The 19,747-nt window shown below is 43.2% G+C and overlaps 1 non-coding gene across 1 annotated transcript; it reads left to right on the top strand.

Moving 5' to 3' along the window:
* Positions 1–1,819: 1,819 nt before the first annotated feature.
* Positions 1,820–1,926, top strand: LOC138399206 (U6 spliceosomal RNA). The gene has a single exon (XR_011236105.1). It is a non-coding gene; the product is annotated as a U6 spliceosomal RNA (small nuclear RNA).
* Positions 1,927–19,747: the final 17,821 nt, after the last annotated feature.

Genomic DNA, 19,747 nt, shown 5'->3' with positions numbered 1-19,747 from the left:
TGTTGGGAATTCTTGGCAAGTAGGCTAAGAAGTGAGGCTGAATGAGCAAACACCATGTTTCCGAAGCTCCTGGGCCTTCTCTAGTTATAAGACCATGCTCTGCAGGTGAAAGGGCAACAGAAGACAGGGAAACTTAGGAAGAAACAGTCAGTCGTCATCGTTGCCTTTTTCATCATTCTGATCCATATCACAATCAGCGTGGTCAATCCCTTGTCATCCGCACACAGTCCAGGACCTAGAGAGAGAGGCAGGGCCTCCAAGGAATCATGCTTAGGCAGAGTTTGCCAGTCGGAAGTCCACCTCCTAAACCAAAGAGGTGAAGTGGTGGTTTTCTATTGTCCAGACGTGGATAGCCACAGTTAGTTGACTCTGTACCCATGGTTAGACCTAGGGCCATTTTCTGCCAGGCTCCACGTGGAAAGCATCTAGGTCCCCTAGTCTTTGTGTACCCTGTATAATTGCCAGCATTATCCTTTCTGCTGTCACCTAAAACCAAACGGAGATCTTAACCACGACTGGCCACTGTGAACCACATAAAGAATCTCAGTACCTGTCATTTTTAAATTTGTTCATTTATTCCGCTAAAATACATCAAGTGGTTCCCTTGTGCCAGGCACTGGGCCAGGTTCCCACTATATAAAGAAGCTGGACACACAGCTCCTGCTCTTGACAAGCTGGCATGACAATCAGGAAGAAAGGGACAAATGACAGAGAGCCAAGTTAATTTATATCCAGATTGACAAACCCTTTTTACTCTGTAAGACTCAGATCAAACATCGCCCTCTTCAAAAGGCTTCCTGGCCATCTGCAGGCAGTTACATGGTGTTTCTTCAGTGCCCCGGTAACGTTTGGTTTGTTCCTCAACCACGGCATTTCTCATGCTGTTAAAATTATATCTACGCACATCTGCTTCGTTCTTTAGATTGTATGAAAAAGGAAGAGAGTGGAGGGAGGGAAAGCAGAAACTGTTATTTACCATCTTCAGATGGTGGAGGGGGCGCCAGGAGGTGGGGAGAAGGGGCTGCCAAAACCAATCTCATTAGAGCTGAACACACACTCGGTGCCTGCCATAGGAGGAGAGACCGGTGTCAGGACAGTGACAGGGTGTGTTAAATGGCCTGTTGAGAATTTTACGTAGGAATGACACTGGCTACAATCAAAGGACAGCAGGTCTGACTCCAAGTCAGCTTCTGCCAGGCGCCACCGCACTTCATGCCAGGTGAACAGGGGCATTCGCTGCTACCTGGCCTGGCCTGGCCTCCTGCCATCACTTTGAGATTGCCCTGTCTGTCTTACAGCTTATTCACTTTATGAGAAGGCTGGTAATCTCCTAATCTCCGTTATAAGATGCATCGTGTCATAATTGTTGCTTATTCTTACAAGTGGAATAAAGGTCTTTTACACCAGAAATAAGGAAAGTTTGGAAGCAATTTGTCACTCTCAATTCCTTTGATGAAATAAGTAAACAAGACGTGACTAGTAAGGTCAGGGGATACCACAGGCCAAGGAAAGAAGGTGGAAACATTGAAGAGTAAAATGATCCCTAAATAGATTCAAGCCAGTCTTTTATCTTTGGCTCTCCGTGTAGCCCACAGCACAGATGAAGGAAGTCCGTACTCAACACATACTAACCACTACTGTGGCAAAAGACTGCCCTAGCTGATTTGGAGGACAAAGAAGGAAGAGCTGATATGGGACTCACCTACAAGTCACTTCTGATAGATACAGCTAAACAAAATAAATTTCGCCATCATACAAATAACTGGCTGAAATGAGACTTGGATTTTATTTAGCAAAAAATACTTGAAACCCTTTTCCAGTGCTCGCTTTGGCAGCACATATACTGAAGTTGGAATGATACAGAGAATATAAGTATGGTCTCTGGGCAAGGATGACACGCAAATTTATGAAATAGTCCACATTTTTTTTTAAAAAATCCTTTCAATCCCTCACCTACTCATTTCTTCAACATGAATGCCCAGATTGCATCATGTTACGATCAGTAGCCCTTCTCTTAAGGTTATACTTTTCATGACATATTATATTTTGCTAGATTAGATTAGATTAGATTTTTAGTAAAAGAGGGAATCAACTCTTACCCATTCATTCATTCAACTTTCATTCATTGACCGTCCACATTATAATCATGTAGTCCTTTCTCAGGAATATGATTTCCATGAATGTCATGTCATATTTATTTTATTCTATATTTCACCTTGTTTGGTTTTGGTTTTGGTGGGAGGGGGTATATGTCAGAAATCATTCCGTATTAGTTTGGGTGACTTAGCAAGAAGACTCTTCCACAGGCTGAATCCATTTCATTCGATAGCTGGGCAGTAATCATAGAATCTTAGAGTTACAGAGACCTTGAAGGTGATCTAGCTTTCTCACAGTGAAGACAAGGAAGCCAAGTTACTCCTACAAAGTAATTCAGCTCCTGTGTGGTGGAGCTGGAGCAGCAATAGCCTGGATCTCCCGGCAGCGGGTCCATGGCACGCTCTACCCCGCTATACTGCCTGACATTCCAGTGCCTCCCGTTCATCCTTCTGTGACAGCAAACACAGTCTTCCCCCTCTGGGTTGGCCCTGGTCCCGAGGACATCGCTGACATTTCCTTGCTGTGTGCCACGCTTGTCTCTAAAGAAGGATGCTCAGCTCTTCAAAGTGCCATCGGGGCCCCACCGTCCTCGTGCATGAGGGCTGAGTCCCCATGAGGCAGCAGGGTCTCAGGGTGGAGAGGACAGGACATCCCACGTGGTTTGTTATCATTGCTTACTTGGGAAGAAAAACCTTCCTTGCCCACGTCCTTTTCTTTCATCTCCTGGTACTGGCAAAGGATGGTTTCCCAAAGGCCTGGCTTAGATAAATGAGCATCCTTCCCACACCCACACCCTGTCCTCCTCGGAGGTACTTCTCTCTCCCATGCCCAAAGCCTTAAAGTATTTTTCCAGTCAACTTCAGCATATACTGCAGTGTACGCGCCAGGTAGAAATTATGCAATCATGGTGGGTTATAAGCTCCTGCTACGGCAGCTCTTCAGCCTCGTTGAAACTTCTTTCAGCTCTTCAAGGCCCCTGAAAGTTAAGATCCACCCCTCCTGGCCTCTCTTGCCGCATATTCCCTGGGCTCTGCCAACAGAAATCCTTTATCTAGCGTTTTCCTAGTCTCTTCTTTCCAGTGCTATAAGCCAAGCTCTGTGTGTTGGTTTTAATGGCTTTTCTTGAAGGCAGGTGACCCTCTGTGTTAATTTCCTATGGCTGCTACAACAAATTACCATAAACTTGGGGGCTTAAAACTCTCTCAGACTTCTGGAGGCCTAAAGTTCGAAATCAAGGCTTTGGCAGGGCCACACACCCTCAGAAGGCTCTAGGGGAGAATCTTTCCTTGCCTCTTCCAGCATCTGGTGGCTCCAGGTGTTCCCAGGCTTGTGACTGCATCATTTCAATTTCTGCTTCTATTTCCACATGGCCTTCTTCTCACCATGTATTCTCTTCTGTCACCTTATGACACTTGTCATCGGATTCAAGACCCATTTAGATAATCCAGGGTGATCCGACCTTGAGATCCCTAACTTAATTACATCTGCAAAGACCTTTTTTTCCAAATGAGGCCACATTCACAGGTTCTGAGGATTGGGATGTAAACACATCTTTTGGGGGTGGCCACCATTCGACCCACTATACTTTCTTCTAGTAATGCCATTCACCCCCGAATTGGAGTTGAATTATTGTACTTTGGAGAAAAGCCGTTGCTGGAAATTCGGTTGGCACTGGAGATGCAAGATGAACGAGGCACGATTCCTGCCCTCCAGCTCTTAGTTGAGTCAGTCAGACAGAAAAGCAAATAGATCACTATGTTACAACATGACAGATGCTATAGGAGAGTCAGAAAAGTCCCATCACTCAAGAATCCTGTGGCCCACTTCCCTGACAATTCCCATATTCCAAGCAGCACCTCTCGCTTTTTTGTTCATATGTCACTGAATCTGCTTAACCAGAAAAATGAATACTGACGAAGGAAGGAGGGGTGGCAGGGAGACAAGGGAGATTTCTTCCCCAGACAACTTTCTTTAGGCCACAAATGTCTGTCTGAATATTAAGAATAAGGGCAGACATTTGGTAAAAACACTGCACTGGAGGTATAACTCTTCTGAAGTCTGGGCAGAGAGCATCTCAGAGTCAGAAATGGCTCACATGTGGACAGAAGTGATGGCTCCCTGACAAGGCTTCTATGAATTTGTGCACAAACCAACACCTTGGATAGATGCTAAGAAGTAGGCTCACTCCTTCACTGTTGAGTTGTTTAAACATTTTGGTATTTTAGCTATGTGGGGCCATATCTGAGTTCCCATGTGACACCCTACACATTTAGCACTCTAGAGAGGAGATGACCCGGCCGAAGGACAAGGAAACAAGGCCAGCGCTTCCCTTCACTTCAAGACCAGGAATCCTAAGACTATAAGGATACAAGGTAGAGAGAAATCTATCTAGTAGATTTCTATCACACAACAGAGATTCCTTTCTATGGCTAAAGTCATCTATAATCTAGGAAGCAAATTGTGGATGATGTCCATCTTTGGGAACTGGTACATACAGACATAAATGAGACAGGTAAGTAGACAATGTGCAAACTGGCTGTAATATTGTAAGTCAAAAATAAAACTCAATCTTGTTTACTAGAGTGACTCCTACACTCTATTTTTCAAACACGCATAGTATCTTACAGTAAAATGACTTTTCTTATGATTTTTTTCATTAGTTAAAATTCAATGAATAAGACATGGCTAAATCATCCTAAGCCAGCCCTTATCTCTAGTGCCCTGCAATTGTCTTTCAAAACAGAATTATATCCTAGAAGAGAGTTTCAAAAAAGCTGGCAAAGACCCACCCAAGAAAGTTCAAAGCACAACTACAAAATTTCCTAGAAAGCCACAGTTTGGTGACTCTGAAGGCCAGTGAAGAACTTCCTCTGCCTGAAATGGAATTGGAAAATATCAAGTTGAAAATTCTAATCTTTGCTCTTCAAAATGATTCACGGTGAATACTGAGTATAATACTTTGACAAATAAGAATGATAATAATCATGATTGTCATACTATCCTCAGTTCTATGAAGGATAATACCTCCATATACCTGATTTTACAGCTGAAAAATATTATGAAGGGAGTGGGGAGTTGAGCTGGCCAACTCTCAGGTTCTCTCAGCCTACACGTTAGCCAAAAGAGGGTGATTTGTGCTGGCCTTATCTAACCCATAAAGATCAGGGTGACCCCAGCCAGATACTGGGTTACATTATGCAAATGAGTCCAAAACAAAAATTAGTTCCAATTCATTTCTCTTTCTTAATTCCGTCTACTAGAAAAAGCAAGAAACTCTATCCTTCAAAGAACAGAGAGAAATACAGTGGTAAATTTTGTCTACAGATCTCATGTAGGAAGATGGGAGTACGATGCACTATTTGTCATACAGTACCTTTTGTTCTTCCAGAATTGATTTATTCACACCATTCTAATAAACATGTGTTGAGGGCCAACTATGTGTCAGGCACGGTGTTAAGGATTGGAGATGGGAAATATAGAAAAGTAAACAGGTTAGAATGAAATGTGATAAGTGATATTCCAGAAGTATATACAAAGTAGCATCAGAAAGCAATCTAGTAGGACATTCCTTAAATATATATATACATATATATAAAACAGAGAAAGAAAACAGAAATAAAGATTAAAACATAAGCACCCTAAGCTATTGACTGAAGGAACCAAATCGCTTGGTCCGGACCTTCCAAACATCTGTGAAAAGTTCCTTCCCTTTCGTTGCTGATCAGAGTGAGCTAACTCTTTGGTTTTCATAGCTTCTAAAGTCATCTCCTATCACCCAGCTCTTAAATGGCAAACTGTTTAAATTTAGCAGTCTTTATGTGTAAGAAAAGCCAATATAATTCAAACCTCCTGTTTAAAATTCCTGGAAAGTAAAAGCCAAATCTTCCCCACCTCGCAGGCTGCGCGGATTGCGTCCTGTATCGTGCAGATCTCAGAGGACTGTTCAGAAGAATACCAATCAGAGGCCCTTAGAGGTCGCATGTCCATCTTCCCATCCGTGTGCAAGTGTTTCAACAACACTCCTGATGGATGATCTGCCCACATCTATTTTCCCACTTGCAATAGAGTGCTCAGGGCTTTCTGTGGCAGCCTGCTCCATCACGGGCCAGCTCTCAGTGATTAAAATCTTCTTTTCTTTATGCCATCAGACGAAACTTGCCTTCCTGCAAACTCCAACCCATTGGCACTATAGTTCTTCCCTATAGCAGATCTGAAAGAAACCACTGGGGGGAAAATATTACCTAAGTGGGTCTTATTCAGTCAACAGCTGTCAATTGCAACTAGGAAGACATTTCCAGAATAAATTTAAGGAAAGGTCAGACAGACTATAAGGAAGAGAGAGAATAAAATGAAGTGGTTTCCTACCAATGCTTCTTAATCTTTTTGGTGGGGGCATGGCAAATATAGGATATAAAATATTTGTAGAGAGCACTGTTGTAAATGTGGAGGATGTTCACAGCCAGAGAGGACCAGCCCAGGACCTGTGACCCAACCTACCAGCCCAACCTGCTGCCCCAGACTGAACCTGCTGTGCCCAAGGACAGGGGTTCCAAATCTCAGGTGCAACAGTGCAGCTGCCTCCTGATGGACAGCACTGCTCTGAGCAAGATGTGGGCACAGATCAAAGTGTAAGAAGGTCTATTGGTCAGTCCATTTTCTCCCTGTGGAGCAGGTTGAATGGAGGCCTCCCAGAGGTATAGCCACATCCCAGAACCTTGAAGCTAACTTTATTTGGAGAAAGAGTCTTTGCAGGTGTAAGTAAGTTAAGAATCTGGATAGAGTCATCCTGGATTGTAGCGGCAGATCCTAGATTCAATGACAAGTGTCATCCTTATAAGAGTCACAGAGAGGAGAGACTCTCGGAGAAGAGGAGAAGGCCACATGAAAACAGAGGCTGAGACTAAAACGATGCGGCCACAAGCCACGGAATGAAGGATTCTGTCCTGGAGACCTCCAAGGGTAGTAGTGTCAGGTCCCACTGACACCTTGATTTCGGACTTCTGGCCTCCAGAACTGACAATAAATTCCTGTTGTTTTAAGCCACCAGTTTGCAGTGATTTGTTACAGAAGACCTGGGAAACAAATACACCTTAATTCATTTTCAAAGACAAATTACATTCTCATGCTCCAGAAAGCCAAATCATATAATTATCAAACTTTCTTATAGGTTTTTTTGTTTAATTTTCTCATTTCTGATTAATCAATTGGTCAACAAAAACACTTACCACCTATTAGATTGGTCTAGCCAGGAAAAGAAAATCAAACTAGAAAATGTCTCTAAACATGTGCTTAAGGTTTTCGCTACGATTCATTATAAACATACACGTCATACAACTTTGGGGTTGTCTGTCCTCAACAATTTAATCTCCTTTCTCTGAAAATTATACCGCCCATTCGCGGGATGGAGCCCTAAGACATGTTTCAATCACGTGCTCCCTCCCCACTCCCCGCTAGACTGGTCGTCACTGAGTGGGTCAGGATGGACCTTGAGCCAAGACAGACCAGTCACGTTTTCTCTTTCTGTGAACTGGAAATGGAATGAAGATAGCGGGGCTAACTGGGCAGACTGGGTTCTGCAGAAGAGGTACACTCAGCAGCTGTGGGCAGGCCATCTTCCTGCATTTTTACAGATGCAGAAGATCAGTCTGGAGAGAAAAGAATGGGACAAACACCAGAGAAAAACAAAGATCGGAGACACACAGAGGGTCCTCTCTGGGTTCCTCATGATCCCCCAGCCCTCACTGTAGTCTCTCAAGGAACCCTACAGCCCTTGGACTCTGTGCAACATTCTAATAGCCTCCTTATCCCTTCTGTTTGAGTGACAGGTGTATCTATTTGTGTGTCTCCATGTATCCATAGATAGCTATATATCTATATGTAATTCTAATACATACAACATTCCTTAACTAGGCAAAAAGGACTTTTGGATCTAAACATTTAAAAAATCCTTAGGTCTTGTATCCTTGTTTTAAAGAAATTACTGATTTTGCTACACCCATTACTCATTAAATTAGAAATTAGGGAGGGGGGAGAAGGGGATGGGTATATACATACATAATGGGTGCGGTGCGCACCATCTGGGGGATGGATGCGCTTGAAGCTCTGACTCAGGTGGGGCAAGGGCAATATATGTAACCTGGACATTTGTACCCCTGTAATATGCTGAAATAAAAAAAAAGTAAAAATAAATAAATTAGAAATTAATAAGTGTTGGGGAGGAGGGGTTGGATAAATTCACACCCAATGGGGACAATGTACACCATCTGGGTGATGGACACACTTATAACTTTGACTCACACTGTACAAAAGTAATTCATGTAACCAAAACATTTGTACCCCTGTAATATTTTGAAATTTAAAAAAAATTAATAAATGCTTATTGTGTGTATACTAAAGAGGATTCTGCAGAATTTTTTTAAGGTCCTTTCTTCCCCTTGAAGTATTTGCAGTGTAAGTAAGAAGATAAAATATACACCATGAGCGAGTGTCTCATATCTACCTTGTCATGATTACTAATAATGTTCAACTTTCATAAACTGAAAATTTCTGGATACTCCATCCATTCACACATTTTACACTGACACCTCTCAACCAGTTTTTGTATGCCAAATTCAGATCGCCATAAATCAGCTGAAAAATGAACATTTTCAGTCATTGCATGGTGGTACTGTCAGCCAACAGTTGGGTGTTGGCGGTGTTGCCATTTTTATCTGCACAGCAATGTTTCTGCAATTATTTGAAAATTTTTATTGCATTTTCCCCCTATGGTTTTATAAAAAGAAGTGGGGAAATGGAAAAATGAAAGCTTTTAAATTTAATTCTTATGAACTTAACACAATCAAGACAAAGCTGGAAATCGGGCAGTCCAATGTGATTAAACACTTACCGGATTTAAACCTCTGAAGGAAAATGACAAAACTAAGGAACTTTTATGAAATACTATAAATATATCTTCAAATATTGGATCTAAAAGCAGAGGTATGATTAGGGATTTGATCTTTTTTTTAACAGCCTTTTAGGAATGTAATCCTTTTTCTGCTATTGTTCTCTTTTCACACATTCCTATGAGATAGAAGTTTTCAGGAAGTCATTGCTTGTTAAAGTAGTAACCTGTCACGGACCAGCAGAGGAGTCGGGTCTTGAACCAGGCTTCCACACCTATCTGTGTTTGAAGCTCTGGGGTAAGGTAAAGAAGGCACCTGTCTTGGGCTACCTCCCTATACTGCCTTTTTAAATAATTCGGTATACCTTTCTGCTGTAGTTTTCCAATCAGAGTCTTGGTCTAGCCCAGTGACTCTCAACCACGAACACTTTTGCACTCAGGAGATATTTGGCAATGTCTGGAGACATTTCTGATAGTCACAACTTGGGGTTACTACTGGCAGCTGGTGGGTAGAGGCCAGGGATGCTGCTATTCAACCCACATAGGACAGGCTCCCACTGCAATGAATCATCTGGCCCAAAATGTCCATAGTGCTGCCAAACTTGAGAAAACCGCTAGCTCCTAAACTCGGCTCTTAATTTTTATTTTAAGACTTCCTGAATCCAATTGACTGACATCTCTGTGGATTATGGGTTTTCCTCTCTAACTGGGGCGGCATAAGTGACTGTGTACATGTAGGTGGAGGTGAGGTCAGAAAGGAACGGAATAGCAGCCTTGTTTACTGAGCACTTACTACAAGCCAGCCAAGCACACTGCCTCCTTTAATCCTCTGCACAGCGCTTTGAGGTAGGTCTGCCAGGATCCTCACTTACAGGTGGAAGATGCAAGGCTAAGTAACGTGTCCAAAGTCACAGAGGTCTTAAGTGGCTGAGCCAGGAGTGGAATCCGGGGAGTCAGAGCCAAGAGCCAGAAGGATAGATGGGGTAGATGAAGGAAAAGCTAGAAGAGCTTTTCCAACATCTAATGGAAAAGAAAGAAGAGAAGGAGAACTAGGTAGGGAGACACTTAGGGCAGATTCAGTGGGTCAGGAATATGGTTCTCACTGTATTCACACTGTATTCACACTGTATTCTTTATGCTGACTCATCTATAGAGATGGCCATTCTGAATGTCAGGACTTGAACCTCGGTTTCTGCTCCAGCCCTGCTGTCCAGCGCTGTCACGCTGTGGCTTTGTCGTGGCACGCAGAGAAGATAATCTCTCCCTTCCCCAGCTTACCCACTGTTCAGACTCATTACATTGTTAACCCAGAACTTGTTTTGTGCAAAAGCTGCAGAAGAGGAGCAGAAAGCATGTGACGTGGTTAAATATGCCAGAGCAACATGCTGACCAGCGAGGTTTGTTTATTAAAATCTTTATGTGAGGTGAAGCTCAGTTGCGCTGATGTCAGCTGGTTTATGGAGAGGCCTGTTTCCAAGATTAGGCTGCTGTTTGTCTCCTTTACGGAGCTGACAGAGGACGTTCTGGAGGATACATTATGCCCCAAACATCTGTATTATAGGAAATCAACAATGAAGAGCAACAGCTCCAAATGGAGTTAGTACTTGGAAAGGCTTTTATCTGTCAATAGATTAAACTGCTATGTTCATTTACGGAGGAAACTAGAGGAAGTGTAAACCAGCTTAGGAACAGCAGAAACTAGCCTATTCTTTTCTGTCAGGTTATTTTTGCACACTTGGGAAGACACGGGATGGGTTTTTATTTTGTTTTTAATCAACTGGGCCATTTATATCCCTTCCTATTTAAAAACCCTGGAGTGTCACAGACTTACTCAGATGGGACAGGTCTTTGGGGAAGGAACTAAATTTGTCACCAATTCCTGCATGAGGATGACAAGAATAATAGCAATAATAAATTGCTAACAAATATCAAGCACTTGCTGTCACTAGGTGTTCTGCATTTATTTTTTCCTTTAATCTTTACATCTCTATGAGTTAGGGACTCATGTGATCTGCTTTTTTTTTAAAAAAAACTTTTTATTGACATATACCATACATACAGAACCTTGCACAGATTTTAACTATGGAACTCTGTGAATTTCACACACTGAATTGACCCAGGTGACTACCACCTACAGCAAGAAATAGAGTATCTTCAGGCCTCTTATGCCTCCATCCAGCCACACCTTTTAGGGGCAACCACCATCCCTACCTCTAATCACATTAAGGAGTCTCCCCAAGCTTTGAACTTCATATAAGGGCCCTTATACAATATGTACCCTTTTGTGCCTGTCTTCTTTCACTCCACATTGCGTATTTGAAATTCATTCATATTCTTATGAGTAGTTGTATTATGTTGTTGCATTGTGTATTATGTGTAGTTTGTAGGTGTTTTATCCTCATAGCTGCAGAATATTCCATTACATGAATATGTAATATTCATAAAATAAATATACAATTTATTTTTCCATTTTACTGATAATGGGTTTTATGACCATTTTGAGGTTAAAGTTTAAGGCTAAGTTTTAAGGTTAGGACTACTGAGACTCAGGAGGTTAAAATAACATGCCTGAGTTCACAAAGCTAGTAAATGGTAGATCTGGATTACAACTCAAGGTGGCTTCACTCCAAAGCTCACGCTGTTAAGCACCATGCTGCATCGCCTTTTGGCAAAGCTGCGTTTGCAGGGACCTCTCCCTGACGGGCGGAAAGGTCTTTTGTATAAATAATTTGGGAGGCCTATGGGAAGAAGATATTTGAGTGACGTGACAAGAGTCCAAATCTGCCCACTTCCACAGAGCTCATCACCTTTAGGCATGTCTCTTTGCTTCTGATTCCCATCTAACACTTTCTTTCCTCTTACTTTGACTGACTGTCCAGTAGCCCTATCAGAATCTCAAGCATCGTGGGACTTAACGGAGTAGCAGAGAGTGGAAACACATCATTGCCTCTGAGATCTACAGAAGGCATTGAGTATGAGACACATGCTTAGAGCAGCAGCCACAGAAAAGGTGAAGGCTTCGACGGACACACAAGTGAAGGAGAGTGTGAGCACGTCCAAATTCAGTGCACATGTGCACCAGTTTGTGTGCACTTTCTAACTCAAGTGTTGGCCCGCCTCTCTTCCTCTCTCTAATATTTCTCCTACAAATAGCGTATTATGCTGTTGCCAGGTCACTGTTATGGTGAGCATCTATTTGGCATATCCAGTCAACTGATACATTAGGATAATTGTATCCTGATTAGCATTTATATTTTCCACGTTTTTTGGAGGAAAGGAAAAGGAAAGAAAGAAAAATACTACTTTTAAAAAATCAGTTACAAAGAAAGGAAATACCAATGTTTGCGCTCTTCCTAACAATTTGTTCTCTTTGAATGAATGAAAATCCAATGAAGAGTCTCCATTCACCCCGGAAAGAGAAAGCATGTCTTAGGCAACCTTTTTGGCCCAAGCTTTGGATCCTTCATCCTAATACTCACAATCAGAAGTGACTGTGGCTGGGCTGGGGAGACCAGACTCAGAAGGATTTACGGAAACCTCAGTGAAGATTTTCAGGCCAGCTCTCACTCGCTGCATCTCAGCCCAGCTCACTGGTGTTCGGCAGAGAGGCACAGAATCAGCCACGGTGCATTCCTACTAGGATGCGTGGCCAGTTTGCAACTGATCATGCAGCAGATGCACAATTACTGTGGGCCAATGAACACCACTTGTTAAGAGGACAGAAATCACTGAATCAGCTGAAGTATGAGCACTTGTTTCATTTATGTAAACACCACTGGGATTTCCTGGTGTCGAACCCGAGGAAACTCACCTTTGCTTTGTAGAGTCTCTAGACCTTTGTCTTCTTAATCCTCCCTGCCCTGATGGAAGGAGGAGGCCAGCAGCACTAGCCAGTTGCGTTATGATAGCAAAGGTCATAGACTGGGTGTCTTAAACAACAGAAAGTTGTTGTCTCACAGTTCTGGAGGCCAGAAGTCCAAGATCAAGGTGTTGACAGATTGCTTCCTCCTGAGGGCCATGAGGGAAGGATGTGTTCCAGGCCTCTCTCTTTAACTTTCAGATGCTTGTCTTCATATTCGCATCGTGTTCTCCTCGTGTGCGTTTCTTCCTGGACAAATTTCCCCTTCTTATAAGGGCATTGGTCCTATTGGGTTGGGGACCACACTCATGACATCACTTCAACTTGATTGCCTCTGTTAAGAGCCTGTCTCTAAAGAAGGTCACAGTCTGAGGTACTAGGGGTTAGGACTTCAACATACAGGTTGTGGTGGGACACAACTCAACCCACGACACCAACTCCCACAAAAAACTCCTTCTTCTTTCTCCATTGCACAGTCATTTCAGACCTCCCCAGAATTTCTAGGGTCCACACCCTGTACGCGATGGCCTCAACCAAATAAGCTGATCAAAAAGGAGAAGGTGAACTTGACCTGGCCCCCTCTCCCATTGCTTTACAGTCTTCTATTAATATAGTATCTTTTCACCCCAGGGAATGACCTTTAGGCTGCCAAGGTCTTCTGAGGTCAGAGGAGTCAGAGGATTCAGAGGCACCCATCTCACTCCTAGGTGGGGCTTCCCCATCCTCCTTCACATGCCTGAGGGTCTCACCTCTGACCTCTCTCATCACACATCGCAGGCTCATCCTTTCTTCCCTGTGCCCATGTGACTCCAGCTCCTTCCTCCTCTTTCTCTGCCCTGTGAGCAATCTTTTAAGCTCTCTCTCAATTCATGTCTTCTGTGACAAGTGCTTCTCACTCATATCATCAGGACAGAACAGCTCCTTGTTCCAGTTTGTTTTATGTGATTTCCATCTGCAATTTCTCAGTAGCTCACCTAAGCCATCGTGGACATTCCAATTCAATGTCTTAGTTTCCTGGGGCCACAGAGCCCTCTCCCAGGAGGCTACCTTTGCTGCTGCTGCCAGGCAAGCAGAGACTGAACAGCTTGGTGGCCCAGATCTTAGACCACCCCTCTGTCCTGGTGGGTACAAGAATACAGAAGATTTCATCTGCAGCTAAATGAGAGAAGAGTCGATACTTGATTTTCACTTTCCTGCATGAAAATATCATTTTTAAAAAAATCTATTTTGTCTCCCATCCTATTTTTCATGAAGTCTTTTTTTTTCTAATTGACTTTTAATTTCAAGAAGCCACTTCAGCTCCCTCAGAATTTCATAAAAATTCCTCCTGTTCAATTGGAAAACAAAATCAGATTGCTGGAAATCACCCTCCTGGGTAGAAAAGAAGAGATACACTATTAGGAATGAGCTGGAAAGGTGTTCATAAATATAACGTTTGTCCTCATTTGTTCAAAAATGTAAAATTTGAGGATCTCTTCTGAGAACTTTAAGGCTGTGAATGGATGGGTAGATAGACGTGTTTCAATTAAGGGACTTCAAAACCATTTGCAATACCTGGCCTGGTCTCCCAGGGGACAAATAACATCCCAGTAATAACTCAGGTGCTTAGGGGAGCACACACATTCTGTCAAGATCAAATCCACTCTTTACAGCACGATTTGCTAGCAGATGTAATTACTATCTCCAATTAATGATGAAAAACTGTGGGAAAGAGAGAAAGTGGGTGTGCGAGTATTTAGCCTCATGCCTGCGACACAGCACTCAACACACGGTGGGTTAGGCAAATGTTAATCTGTATTAAAAAGTCAAAGACAAAGGTGGAAATAAAAGACTGACTTCCTAATCCAATTAAAATCAATTCACTAAGTAGCCTGACTCTTCACATTGAAATATAAATGTGCTTGTTCCAATCAGTATATACGATGCAAAAAATGTGTTCAAAATATTTTGATACATACTTTTGTAATTCCCTCATGCAGTAAATATTTACGGAGTACTTATTATGTGCAGGCAATGGAAGCAAAGAGAGAAATGAGCTAAGGATGCTATGAAACTTGCAGTGTGATAAGGGAAACAGAAAAGTTCAAAGGCAGCTATAGTTCATATGCATAGGAACATATGAGCAAGTCACAGAACCAAGTCTTGAGGGTAGAAAAGGCTAAAGAGAAAGTGTCATGGAAGTTGCAGCCTGAAGTTAGTCGGAGAGGTTGCAATAATCTAGAAGAGAGATGGAAATGGCCTGATCCAGAACATAAGCAGGGGAGATGGAGGAAAATAGGCAAGTTAGAGAGATTTTAGGAGAAAAAAAAATCTACAGGACTTGGTGATGGCTATTCCCTTGTGTCTTATAGCTCATGGTACTGAGTAGGGAGGAGAAGCAGATGCAAAGGTGATTTCTTTTGCAAAGTGGATAATGCTACTCAAATACATCTGCTCTGGAAGTCTCCATTTTCACACGTAGCAGTTTTGTTTACAGCTGAGTAAATATCCATTGCACAGTAGCATTGACCCGACTGAATCTTTTTACACCGATAAATTTCATCTGCGGCCTCACTCAGACAGCCTAGCTATTATTTAGAGTGAAAATTTTCCACCTTCAGTCCTTATAAGCAAATCAGGCTTCACACGCTAACATGATGAAGAGGCGCGCGGAAGGTGAACAAACACTGATTTGTTTGCACGTGGATAAGGCATCATTTATGCATCAACTTCTGTGAATTGGGTATTGGAGATTTTTCCATAAGGAGTAACGCTCCACCTCTTGAGCTTATAATGTAGAAGAAAAGATAAACAGAGAGTGATAAGTGACACCATAAAGGCAGGAACAGATTCCTGAGTGCAAAGTGGAAAGTGTGATTGATGCATGCTTGAAGGTTGGAGCTGGGAAATTGCATGGAGGGAGTTTTCGTAAAGAGGAAGCAGCGAGGCTGGACCTTGAAGAATCCGTAGGAGACGCCCAGCTAGAGGAGGGTGGGAGAGTGTTGGTCCAGGGAGGGCAAACATCATGCACAGAAAGTTGAAGTATGAAAGTGAAGGGAAGATGGGAGAACAGTGAATAGACAATGTGATAGAGCTAGCGTGTCGTGGAGGAGGGTGATGAGAGAGATTGCCTGAAGGAAAGACAATATGAAGGGCTGTGACTGCGATGAAAGGAATTTCAACCCCGTGCCTGTGATGGGGAGCCGCGAGCGATCGCCACGCAGTAGAGTGAGGGGACCAGATCTGCTTCTCAGCAGCAGCAGAGCAGATGGAAGATTAGAGGACAGAGAGAGGTGGGTGTCAGAGAGATCATGTAATAGACTCTGAAATAACTCAGCCAAGATTTGAGGAAGATCTGAACCAAGGCTTTAATAGTGGCAATGAAGAAAAGGGAAGAGACATTTCTGTAATGGGATCTAGAAAACTTGATGGCCCACAGGATATCAGCCATGAAAGAAAGAAGAAAATCTAGGGTTTCTGACTTGGACATTGTGTCATTAAGGGAGATGGAGAATTCAGGAATAGGAAAAAAATGTGAGTGGTGGGGAAGATTGTGCACACTAAAAAGCAGAGCTTGTCATCGGTCCTGCCCCCCTCCCCTTTGTTCTTGTCTTCTCCACTTCTGAAGGTGCTGCTACCACGAACATGAGCAGACTTCTGTTGGGAGTTCAGCCTTCAGGGAGGACAGCTGGCGGGGCAGGAGAAAGACAGTCCTGCAGCCAGGAGGAGAGAACTGTCAGAGCAAGGAATCATAGGCAGGGGTGGGAGAGTTTTCTAGGATTTGGACAGTAAGATCCTCTGAATAATTTGGGGGGTGGCATTGGGTTGGAGAATCAAGTAGGAAAGGAATAATTTGCTGTGAACTCTGTACTTGGGTTCCATTTTTAATGGTCTTTGAAACGTGAATAAAGGATTTGAGTTATTTTTAAGTTCCTTTGGAGTCTAGACAATTTCCCTAAATTCAGCATTTCTTTAGAAACGGGACCACTTGAGTCTCTGGTTTGTACAGGGTTACACTGGATCAGAGTTGTCCTTGAAATGAGCAATGGACAAGTCCTTCAGCAATTGAAAGGGCACGGAGTGCCTGATAGTCATCTGCACATTAGACATGGGAGACACTTTGTAGGGAAGGGGGGAAGAATAAGAGGGGTGATGGCAGAACGTGGGTTGTGCTAGTTGGAAGAGAACTTGAGGGAAGAGGCCAACCAAGGATGCTGCAAAAGAGGAGTCATGGGAGAATGAAGAAAATTAAGTGAGCATAGAGTCACTGAGGGCAAAGCGGCAAGGATTTCACAGAGAGAGCCAGAGCATCACTTGCTATAAAAAAGAGACCACTGGATTTTGCACCATGGAGGCCAATGCTAGCCTCTTCCATTACTACAGCATGATGGGGACCAACATTTGTGTGTTGAGGAGGTTATGAGAAGTGTAAATAGAAAACAACAGAAAATAACAAGGATAAACAACTCTTTCAAAAATACAGTCATGCATTGCTTAATGACAGGGATGCATTCTGAGAAGTGCATCATTAGGCAATTTGGGCATGGTGTGAGCGACATAGAGTGTGCACTTACACACACCTAGATGGTGTAGCCTACGACACACCTAGGCTATATGGCATGGCCTATTGCTCCTGGGCTACAAACCTGTACAGCATGTTACTGTACTAAATATTGTAGGCAGTTGTAACACAATGGTAAGTAGTTGCACATCTAAACATAGAAAAGGCATAGTAAAAATACAGTATTACAACCTCATGGGACCATCATTGTATATGCAGTTGGGCGTTGACTGAAGTGTTGTTATGTAGGGCAAGACTGTATCTAATGGTTTAAAGAAACAGAGATGTGCAAAATTATTTATGTATAAGAGCTATTTATAACAAAAATATAATGTACATATAATAAAAATTGAGACAACCTAGAAGACCCGTATAAGGTATTAACTAATTTAAAAAGTGTATTGTAGAAGTGTATGTAATAACATGGGAAAATGTTCACCATTTATTTTAAGTGAATAAAGCAAGATATTAACACAAGACATACATACGATATAATCTCAATTTTTTCATATATACAATATATGCATAAAAAGACTAAAATGATAATGCCCTACATTGTTAATAGTACTATCTCTAGTTGATAAACTTACAAGTGAATTTTATTTTCTTGTGTTATTCTATATTTTTCTAATTTTCTGAGTTCATGTGGAGGCTGAAGGATGTATTTTTGCTCTTTTATTCAGAAAAAGAACCATAAAGTTTTCCATAGGTATAGTTCTAATATGTATATGAGACCATGTACAACTACCAGCCGTTGCTCTCTTAGGCTGGGGTGTTTTTGCTGTAGTGGCCGGGAACCTCATCCCCCAAAGGCCTAGTGCAGCCCTGCAGAAATTTTATCTTGGTCAATTCTGCAGGTCCATTTTCCTGGAGTGGAGTAGTTACTTGAAGCCAGTCTTGTAAAAGGGGCTGCCCCCTGACCCCTGTCATCTGCCTGTGCAGGTGTCTGCTGAAGCATCACTGGCCCACAGGTCCCCTGAGACATCACGCTCCTCTGTCTGCCTTCCCAGTGCACTGGCTCTCCCGACTAGTCTGGGCACAGATATGCAAAGAGCGAGAGGATCACCCTGGTCTGGCCTGTGCCACGCTGGGGCATGGAAGTCTGCGGAGTCTGCTGAAGCCCCAGCAACCTGGTCCTACTCTGCAGGCAGCCCCTGGAAGCAGGACGTGGGCCCCTCTCTCTGTAGGAGCACCCCTTACCCACTGTCTTTCCTCCTTTCTTAACCCCAGGGAAACCTCATCTAGATTTGAGAGTGAGGATGGGCGTAGGGAGCCAGTCTCATCTTCTGACATCTCTCCCTAAGGGCACAGTCTTTTGAAACACGTGTAAGTCAGCAAAAGGCTCCCAAGCTATTTGCTTTCCATCCTACTGCATCTGTCCCCAGAGGCAACAAGCATTAGATGGCCTGGCTGCCTTTGGGGAGGGAGGGGCTGACAAAAGGAGACTGATGAGACTGCAGGGAGGAAGGAAGAGGACGTAGGTTAACCCTTCAAAACCATTATCTTGATGCACAGACGCAGACAGACAACGGCAGGGCTCATGGTGCCTGTGTGCCTGCTGGAAGTACATGGGCATCATTAATTCACAGGGACATCTCTACCCTTTCCAGCCTGTTTCCTGGGGTCACCCCACTCCCTCCACCTTCTGTACAGGACACACCGATTTCCTCAAGCCCGAAACGTGAGCAGCTGTCATTCCTTGCATAGCAAGCTCGGCAGTCTGGCTGAGAAGGACAAGCTAGTCCTGCAAAGGAATGATATATGCCAAAAGCTACTGCATTAGGATCTTCATTAACTGGAGAGCCAATAAATTTATGAAAATCATGAATCAGTTAATCCATTACTTCTGACGATTAATAGCTAATTAACACGAGGACAGGGCCTGGCCCTTCTGCACATCTCCGCTCTAGCTCCTGAGCACCCACTTGCAGAGGGGCTCCAGGGCGGAAAATGGAGTTCATGTTGCCTGCTATGTGTCCAAGTCAGGCCGGAGTTGGGGGGTGGGGTTGGGGGACTGACGGGAAGGACTAAATGCAACCTTCTCTTAGTGCCGGGACTTTCTCTAAGGGTGCATGCATTTTTTTTAACTTTTAATTATGAAAATAGTCAACCATGTGCAGTGAATTCTTATAATTTTATGTTGCCTCGGCATCCATTTTAAATACACATGGGATTTTCTCATATGAGAAGCAGGGCTTCCTCACCCTTGACACAGTTTCCAGTTCTCTGCCTTCTCCCAGCTCCTCAGCGTGGTCGATCCAGATATCTGGCTTACAAGACTGCCTCCTGGTGACCACTTCCCTGGGGGACATGTAGACACAGCCGACTTGCCTGGCCCCACTGACCCCCACACCCAATGTAAACTATG

Source organism: Eulemur rufifrons, chromosome 18 (genome assembly GCF_041146395.1).
Source record: "Eulemur rufifrons isolate Redbay chromosome 18, OSU_ERuf_1, whole genome shotgun sequence".
NCBI lineage: Eukaryota > Metazoa > Chordata > Mammalia > Primates > Lemuridae > Eulemur > Eulemur rufifrons.
Note: the sequence above shows the minus strand (reverse complement) of the source record. Positions and strands in the feature narration are given on the sequence as shown.